The following is an 8,200-nucleotide window of genomic DNA, read 5'->3' as shown; positions in this document are numbered from 1 at the left end:
AACTCCCTTGGCAAACAGGACACAGTCGTGTGTCGATAAGCCAGCTGGAGGAGATGTCCTCCTGGGGCTAAAAGCAACAGTAACATCCACCCCTAGGGGTCAGCCACACTTAAGTGGCAATATACTACACTTTATATATATATATATATATATATATATATATATACATATGTGTGTATATACATATGTATATATATATACATATATATATATATATATACATATGTGTGTATATGTGTATATATCTATAAGTATATATATATATATATGTGTGTGTGTGTGTGTGTGTGTGTATGTATACATATGGATATGTAAGTGCATGCGCACATACACACACACATTCACATACACACACACAATTTTGCATATATTATTAAATGATTTCTCAAAATATGTTTAATAATATTTTCTGGACCACTCTAGAGATATAAGATAGGTTGAAGAGTCATATTTTTAGATCTTGTACATAGTAAGTTCACTTTTCTAGATATAAACTTTAAGGATTTGTAAGAAAATTCTATCATTAATTCATAAAGAAAATTATTTATATTTAAGAGCAACTTCAGATTAGCCTACAACCAACAGATCCTATGAGTGATAAATTTAGACTTGAAAACTACCCCAAAAAACATCAACATATTCTTAAATAGATTCTGTACAATTTTGGAAAAGATCTTTTAAAAATTAAAAACAACTTAAAATCATTGGTAGTACATACAGATGTAAAAATTTAGAGGAGAGAAGATGGGAAACAAGAATATTTTATAGTGTTCTGTAGTATTCATGTTTTGAACAGAAGTGAGATCTTGACATTTTTTTTTAATTAATTTAGTCTAAATATATATTGTTATTTAAATGACTAAATATTTATTAATCCTCAAAAAAGATAGTGAGAGAATGCTACAGCCAAGAAATATTTCTTTATTAAATATCCTACCAGAGACATTAAATTGTTTCTGATGATTTACGAATTCAGTCTAAGAAATAGTGTCCTTAATTTTCTATCTTTTATGTGTTTCAGTCATTTTACTGTGGCCATGCTAGGGCACTGCCTTGAAGAACTTTCATTTGAATGAATAGATCCCAATACTTATTTTTTTTTTTGAAGCCTGACAATTATTCTATCAGTCTCTTTTTGCTGAACTGCTCAGTTAAGGGGACATAAACAAACCAACACCGTGGTTTGGTCAAACACATACACATATATAAAATGAGCTTCTTTCAGTTTCCTCAACTAAATCCACTCAAAAGGCTTTGGTCAGCCCAAGGCTATAGCAGAAAACACTTGCCCAAGGTTCCATACAGTGGGACTTAACCCAGAACCATGTGGATGGGAAGGAAGCTTCTTACCACACAGCCACACCTATCAAACCTATATATATTAAAATCATTGTGATAAAGGCAGCATATTTGGCTATGAGAAATTTCTTTCCACATACAACCGTGGTAAATATGAAACAAAAAATCAGGAAGTGTGGTAATCAATCTAAAATAATAGTATTAGCACTTGCTAAAACAAATTTACCTTTAAACTAAGCTAGAAATAGAACCATTTGCTATTTTTTTTTTGAGTTCCCACCAAAAGCATATTAAATTATGAATATTGTTATAATATTGTACAAAATAGAATAAAAATAAGTTTGAACTTGGAAACTGTGAAGCAAGAAATGTGAGATTCATGAAATATTTATTTAACGAGCAGTAAATATTTGTAAGTGATAGCTCTTTAACAACAAACCAATTAAAAATTTGATGCTGCTGTTTAGAGCCTATCAATTAGAAACATGCTGTTGTTGTTGCTGTTTAGTCCCAGGTAAACACTCATCAGACTAGAAGGAGTATGATCAGCATCCCATCTTTTATTCAGAGTTTATCTACATTCTCCAATGTATCCTTCCTTATTCTTTGAACAATAGGGTGTGATTTATGGGAAATTTGGCTGCTATTTCTAGTAGACCAATCGACCCTGGAGAGGATCCCTCATTGGCTCAAAAAACATACTGTCATTTGTAGAGGTGATTCTCATGAAATTGATAAAAAAAAAATACTAGAAATACTCAGAGAAAAACTAGATTTAGTAGACAGAAACTGAAAGAATCCCATCGTGTGTGTGTGTGTGTTTGTCCCTCACCACTACTTGACAACCAGTGTTGGTGTGTTTATGTCCCTGTAACTTAGCAGTTCAGCAAAAGATAGAATAAGTAACAGGTTTTTAAAAAAATAAATATAAGTACTGGGGTCGATTCATTCAACTAAAATTAATCAAGGTGGTGCCCCAGCATGGCCACAGTCTAATGACTGAAACAAATAAAAGAATAAAAGTAAAAGAATACAAGCAGACTGAAAATATTCTAAAATTCTTGAACTCTTCAGTTTCACTCAATTCTACATTTATTAAATCCCTTCAGTTACTCAACATAAGTGGGGGTTGTTTTTAATTTTTTTGAAACTTCTCTATATTTTTTGCAGCAGACTTTCCATGTTTTTTTCTTTTTTTTTTAAATTCAATTACAATAAATTAGCTCCTCAGTCATATTCCTAATTTTGTGGCATCTCTAATTATTTTTTCATTTTTATCTATGAAGCTGAGATTTTTGTGAGATATATTAGTTGTAAATCTGATAATCTTTCTGCACCTGGGTTGAAAAGACACTACTAATCCAACACTAGTAATAGTATAAAACTGACAAAACAGCAAACCTATACCCATCAGCACCACCCTATAATAAGTAAATGAGTTAACCTAACACCAATCACAAGTACACAGCTGTCAAATCAGGTGGCTGGTGTCTTAGTAACAATATCTGTCAGTTAAACTGAGATGAAATGAGTTAAATAGATGTTAAATGATAGAGAAATGCTAACAAAATAATAGGTATAGTGATTTTTTTTTTTATTACACAGCTTCTCCAAACACTGAAATCACTATTTTTAGTATCTAATATCCAATATTTTGTTGTTTTCTGACACATGTATTTGAAACAAAAAACAAAAATTCATAATTCAAAATTATTTTTGTGGGAACTCAAAAGATACTAATGCTACTATTTGTAGCTCAGTTTGAAGGCAAAGTTAATTGAAAAGGGCCTGTAGAATTGATCATATCCTAACTACTAATCACAATTCTAACACGATTCTGTTTCCACTCCAAGCTAATCAATGATTAACAATTAACTTCAATCGGTGCAATTTTATTTTGCTATATCATTATGAAGCCTATCAGATCATCAATGTATGAGTACAAGAACAAAAGCAAAACATCAGTCTATTATTACTTTCTCAATACCAGCTTCTGTCATTTCAAAATCAAAGTTAAAAATCAATACATTTTAGAGACTATGTATCATTTTTCTTTTTGCTAATTAATATTTGAAAAATATTTATTATGTTATTGATTTTGCAGAGGTAAAATATTTATTTTCCATAATCATTTGAACTTGTATCTTGAAAGAATTCTCTGGTGAGAAAAGTATTTCAAATGAGAACTAGTATACAAGCTAGATAATCATTTAAATCCTTTAAACTCCAATTTTATTACTTCCATTCAATTTCAAAAGCATCTGAATAATTTTGTTGAGAAGTTACCAATCACTCTCAGAGACAAAGCAATGATGTTGTTATTAAGAAACTTTTACTTTCTTGCTTAGAATACAAAAAATTCCTAAACAATATTAGCAAAATAATTAGGTACCTTAAGAAAAGTAACACTTTGTTGTTTTCATCACTGCCTCTACAACCATAACCACTGCCACCATCTTTCTAATGATAAACAAAAGAATTAAAATATTTTCCTAAATAGCTATGCTGGTATTCTGTTTATTTTGTGCTTAATGCTAAATAGATATAACTGGCTTTTTTTTTGTTTTCTTTTTTGTTTTTTTTTACATCATCTATAGCTATATATACAGACATGGATGGAGATGTAAGCAACAGTCTTGATTTCAATGTAAACAGTTCTCTTCAGAAAATGTTCTCATCCCTGCATTATTTGTATTTGAAATGCTACATTCAAATGAAAATATTTCAACAACCACACTGGTGAGACAGCAGAGTGAAATCACTATTAAATCATAGAGTCAGTACTTGAAACAACATTTGCAATATGCCAAATACAAAACACCATAATAGGCAGCAGTAAAACTGTTAAGACTTATAGAAGAAATAATTAAAATTTGTCATTAGAGAAATATCATAAAACTTCAGTGTTATGTGGCCTCCTACTATATATGGTAAAATAGTTTCTCTGCTGGTGACAAAGGGTCTCTCGCTCAGAGTAAAAAGCAGACTGTATGATGCATGTGTACAAACAGCCATGTTACATGGTAGTGAAACATGGGCCGTGACTGCTGAGGACATGTGTAAGCTCACAAGGAATGAAGCCAGTATGCTCTGATGGATGTGTAATGTCAGTTTGCATACTTGACAGAGTGTAAGTACCTTGAGAGAAACGTTGGACCTAAGAAGCATCAGTTGTGGTGTGCAAGAGAGATGATTGCACTGGTATGGTCATGTGGCAAGAATGGATGAGGATAACTGTGTAAAAAAGTGCCACACCCTAGTGGTTGAGGGAACCTGTGGAAGAGGTAGACCCAGGAAGACCTGGGATGAAGTGGTGAAGCACGACCTTCAAATATTAGGCCTCACTGAAGCAATGGCTAGTGACCGAGGCCTTTGGAAATATGCTGTGCATGAGAAGACCCAGCAAGACAAGTGAGACTATAACCCATGGCTTTTACCAGGGGTGTAGTCAGCTCACTTATGTGTACCTTTTCTTCTTTGGACACTAAACTCTGCTTGCGAAGACCTGTTGAGGCAAGTGAAATTGAAATTGAACCAAATTCAATGACTGGCACCCGTGCCAGTGGAGCGCTAACAGCACCTTCGGAGCAGGATCATTGCCAGAGCAGCTGTCTGGCTTCCATGCCAGTGGCACGTAAAAAACACCATTTGAGCTTGATCATTACCAGAGTCACTTTACTGGCACTTGTGCCAGCAGCACGTGAACAAAACATTCGAGCGAGGTCGTTGCCAGTGCCGCTGGACTGACTCCTGTGTAGATGGCATGTAAAATACACCATTTGAGCGTGGCCATTGCCAGTACCACCTGACTGGCCCTCGTGCCGGTGGCACATAAAAGCACCCACTACACTCTCAGAGTGGTTGGCATTAGGAAGGGCATCCAGCTGTAGAAACTCTGCCAGATCAGATTGGAGCCTGGTGCAGCCATCTGGTTTGCCAGTCCTCAGTCAAATCGTCCAACCCATGCTAGCATGGAAAGCAGACGTTAAACGATGATGATGATGTTTATTCAGATATCTAGAGACAACATTTCTACTTTCCACATTTATTTTTGTGTTTATATTCTCCAATCACATCCCAAGATCATCTTTCCTACATAGGCAAACAATATCCTTAGGCCATGCTTGAAATTATTTCTTTTTTTCTCCTTAATATAGTGTCAATGCTTTTAATTACTATTTCACAGATTTTAGAAGCTTGTAGGCTCATGAGACCAGCACTTATCTGGATTTTCAAGATGTTTGGTTGGGAGTACAGACCTTTCATTTTGTTGTGAGTCATGTACTCTCTCTGCAGAACATGGAACTATTACATTGCAGGGTTAACACTTAGGAGACACTGGTACTAATTTTCAGATGAATAAACTAAAGCAATGAAGTACCTTGCTAAATGACACAACATATGGCTTAATCTACAAATTGAATATACTATCTAATTATCATGAGCCCAATACCTTAACCATCAGGTTACATACCTTCACTCATAGGCTCTAAACCAATTAAATTGGTTGTGGTAATGGCACCATATTTTTGATTAAAAAAAAAAAACTTCCTCTTTTTCTTTCTTTTACTAGAATAAATCGTTTTAATATTTAACCAAAGAACATTAAATTCAAATACTTTAAATGAAAATAAACATTTTATTCAAATTTTTTAGCCATCAAAACTGATATTAATATTTTACTACTTTAAGGCGGCAAGCTGATAGAATCGTTACCACACTAGACAAAATAAATCTCATCTAAGTTAATTTGCTTCCTAATCAGTAGTCCTATAACACTTCATGTTTCTTTTGTAACCCTGACCCATTAATTTGATGTCAATGCAGTTGCTTCTTTCTAGAGTATCTCCTTTGTTCTTATAACTGTTGATGATGATTCTGCTATAACTGCCATTAAATATAAACCTTTATGCAGTACCTGATTGAATATGTAAGTAAATAGCACATATCCTACTATATTAGATACTTCCAGTATCTCAGCAACTATCATCAGCTGTCTAGCTCAGTGGTTCTCAACTAGGGTCCATATGATTCTTGGGGATCCATATGAGATTTTGCTGTAAATATTTATGTGCAATAAATTGGTTATACTTCTCCAATACACAAAATATTTTATCAATTTTTTAAATACAATTCTTATAAATATTAATTATAAAAATATAAGATTTTTTAAACATTGAATGGCAATGAGGATCCACCCAAGTAAAATAGGAATCAAAGGGCTCTAATGGTACCACAGGTCTAGCTGCTTTCTCTACTTTCATACGTTTGTGTACACTTATCTCCAATGATATTTTCATTAGACTGATACATTTCTTTGTTATCCAATACACCTCATGACATCAAGTTTACATAGGATTCAAATCCTATGCAAACTTAATGTCTAGTTCTCTTCTTGATACCTGTATAGTTCATTGCTCTGACTTTTTCTCAGTCTTTCCAGGCTTATCCATAAAAAATCTCTCTCTTCGATACCACTTCACCACAATTATATATCTATACTAGCATCCCCATCTTCATTGCTATAGTCACATATTCCGTCCATTGTACCCTCTGGCCTTTTTCAGGTGCTTATTGTATTCAATGCTTATTGTATTCTTGGAATTTAGAATCAAATCCTGTATTAAATCCATAAGGATAGATTGTTCTCATTCTATTGTCCATACAAGAGATAGTCTCCTTTTAATCATTATCCTACTTGTGATGTTCTTTGCTTATTCCATTTAAGACAGAGTATATACTGTTTGACTGCTCCAAGGTTTGAAGCAAATGCTAATGAACCATAGAGATGGCGAAACTAGTCAGTTCCATCTTCATGCAAGCTGCCAAAAAAAATTGATATAACCATAAATCACAGAGACTAATTTCCCCACAAGAATAAACACATACATATTATAACTAGAAATACATATTTTTCATAATCCATACTGTACTTTGTATTCTTGTAATTAATTCTAGGTTGTCAATCTTATACCATTATGGCACAATTTCATTTACATTTTAATAAGTAGTAACTAATGTTCAGTAGCTTGAAAGGGAGAGTCCTGGTCATAAAAAAATAAAAATAATAGAACTAGTCAGTTCGATCCAAGCAAAACTAGTTGATTCCAAGCAGCAATAAGGAACATGTGACTTAACCACTAGTTGTATTTTACAGCAAGACTGAACATGTATGGATATAGATATGGCTTTGTATAAATATTAATATTTCAGAAGTTTTCAAGCATCAATATTTTAGATGGTATATATGATGAGAGCAAATGTAATACATCATTCAAAGCAGAGAAAAGCAAGATAAATATGGAAGTAGGGCTTATGTGATTGTAAGGAAGTTGTCCAAGAGAAATAGGTTAAGTGAAGAGATTCAAGAAAAATAATTAACGATATAACTTATGGTTGCTACCATGGACTGGACAGATCTAATAGGCTTTACTAAATGCTCTTCTGGTTTTTTGGAGGGTTATTTTGTTGTTATTGCTTTCTAATCAGCTCTTTGCTTGAATCAGCTCTTCTATGCATGTAACAAATTCTTTTCTTACGTCTGCTTCCACGTAACTGCTTCTTGTAATCTGTAACTACTGTAATGCAGCTAAGTACAAAACATTTTAGGAAACATTTGACTAAGCAAGATGTTTTCAAAGCACAACACTTTTGACATCTGATGTAGGTAAGCTGCCTTCTTTTGTGAGTCTTTTACTGCTTTCTGATTCTAAAAACTTGCTCAGGAAAGGATTCAAGAAATAGTAATTTCTTTCGCTTTTTCTTTATTTTTTTACCATTTTCAGAAAATGCAAATCTATATTACATATTTTTAGTATATCAACATTGGTAGATAACCAAAGACAAAGTTGACATAAGTATATTACTAGAGATTATTTTACACATGATGGATGCGAAGGAG

The sequence above is a fragment of the Octopus bimaculoides genome, chromosome 5, assembly GCF_001194135.2.
Source record: "Octopus bimaculoides isolate UCB-OBI-ISO-001 chromosome 5, ASM119413v2, whole genome shotgun sequence".
Lineage (NCBI taxonomy): Eukaryota > Metazoa > Mollusca > Cephalopoda > Octopoda > Octopodidae > Octopus > Octopus bimaculoides.
The sequence above is the reverse complement of the archived record's forward strand: the minus strand, read 5'-3'. Positions refer to the sequence as shown.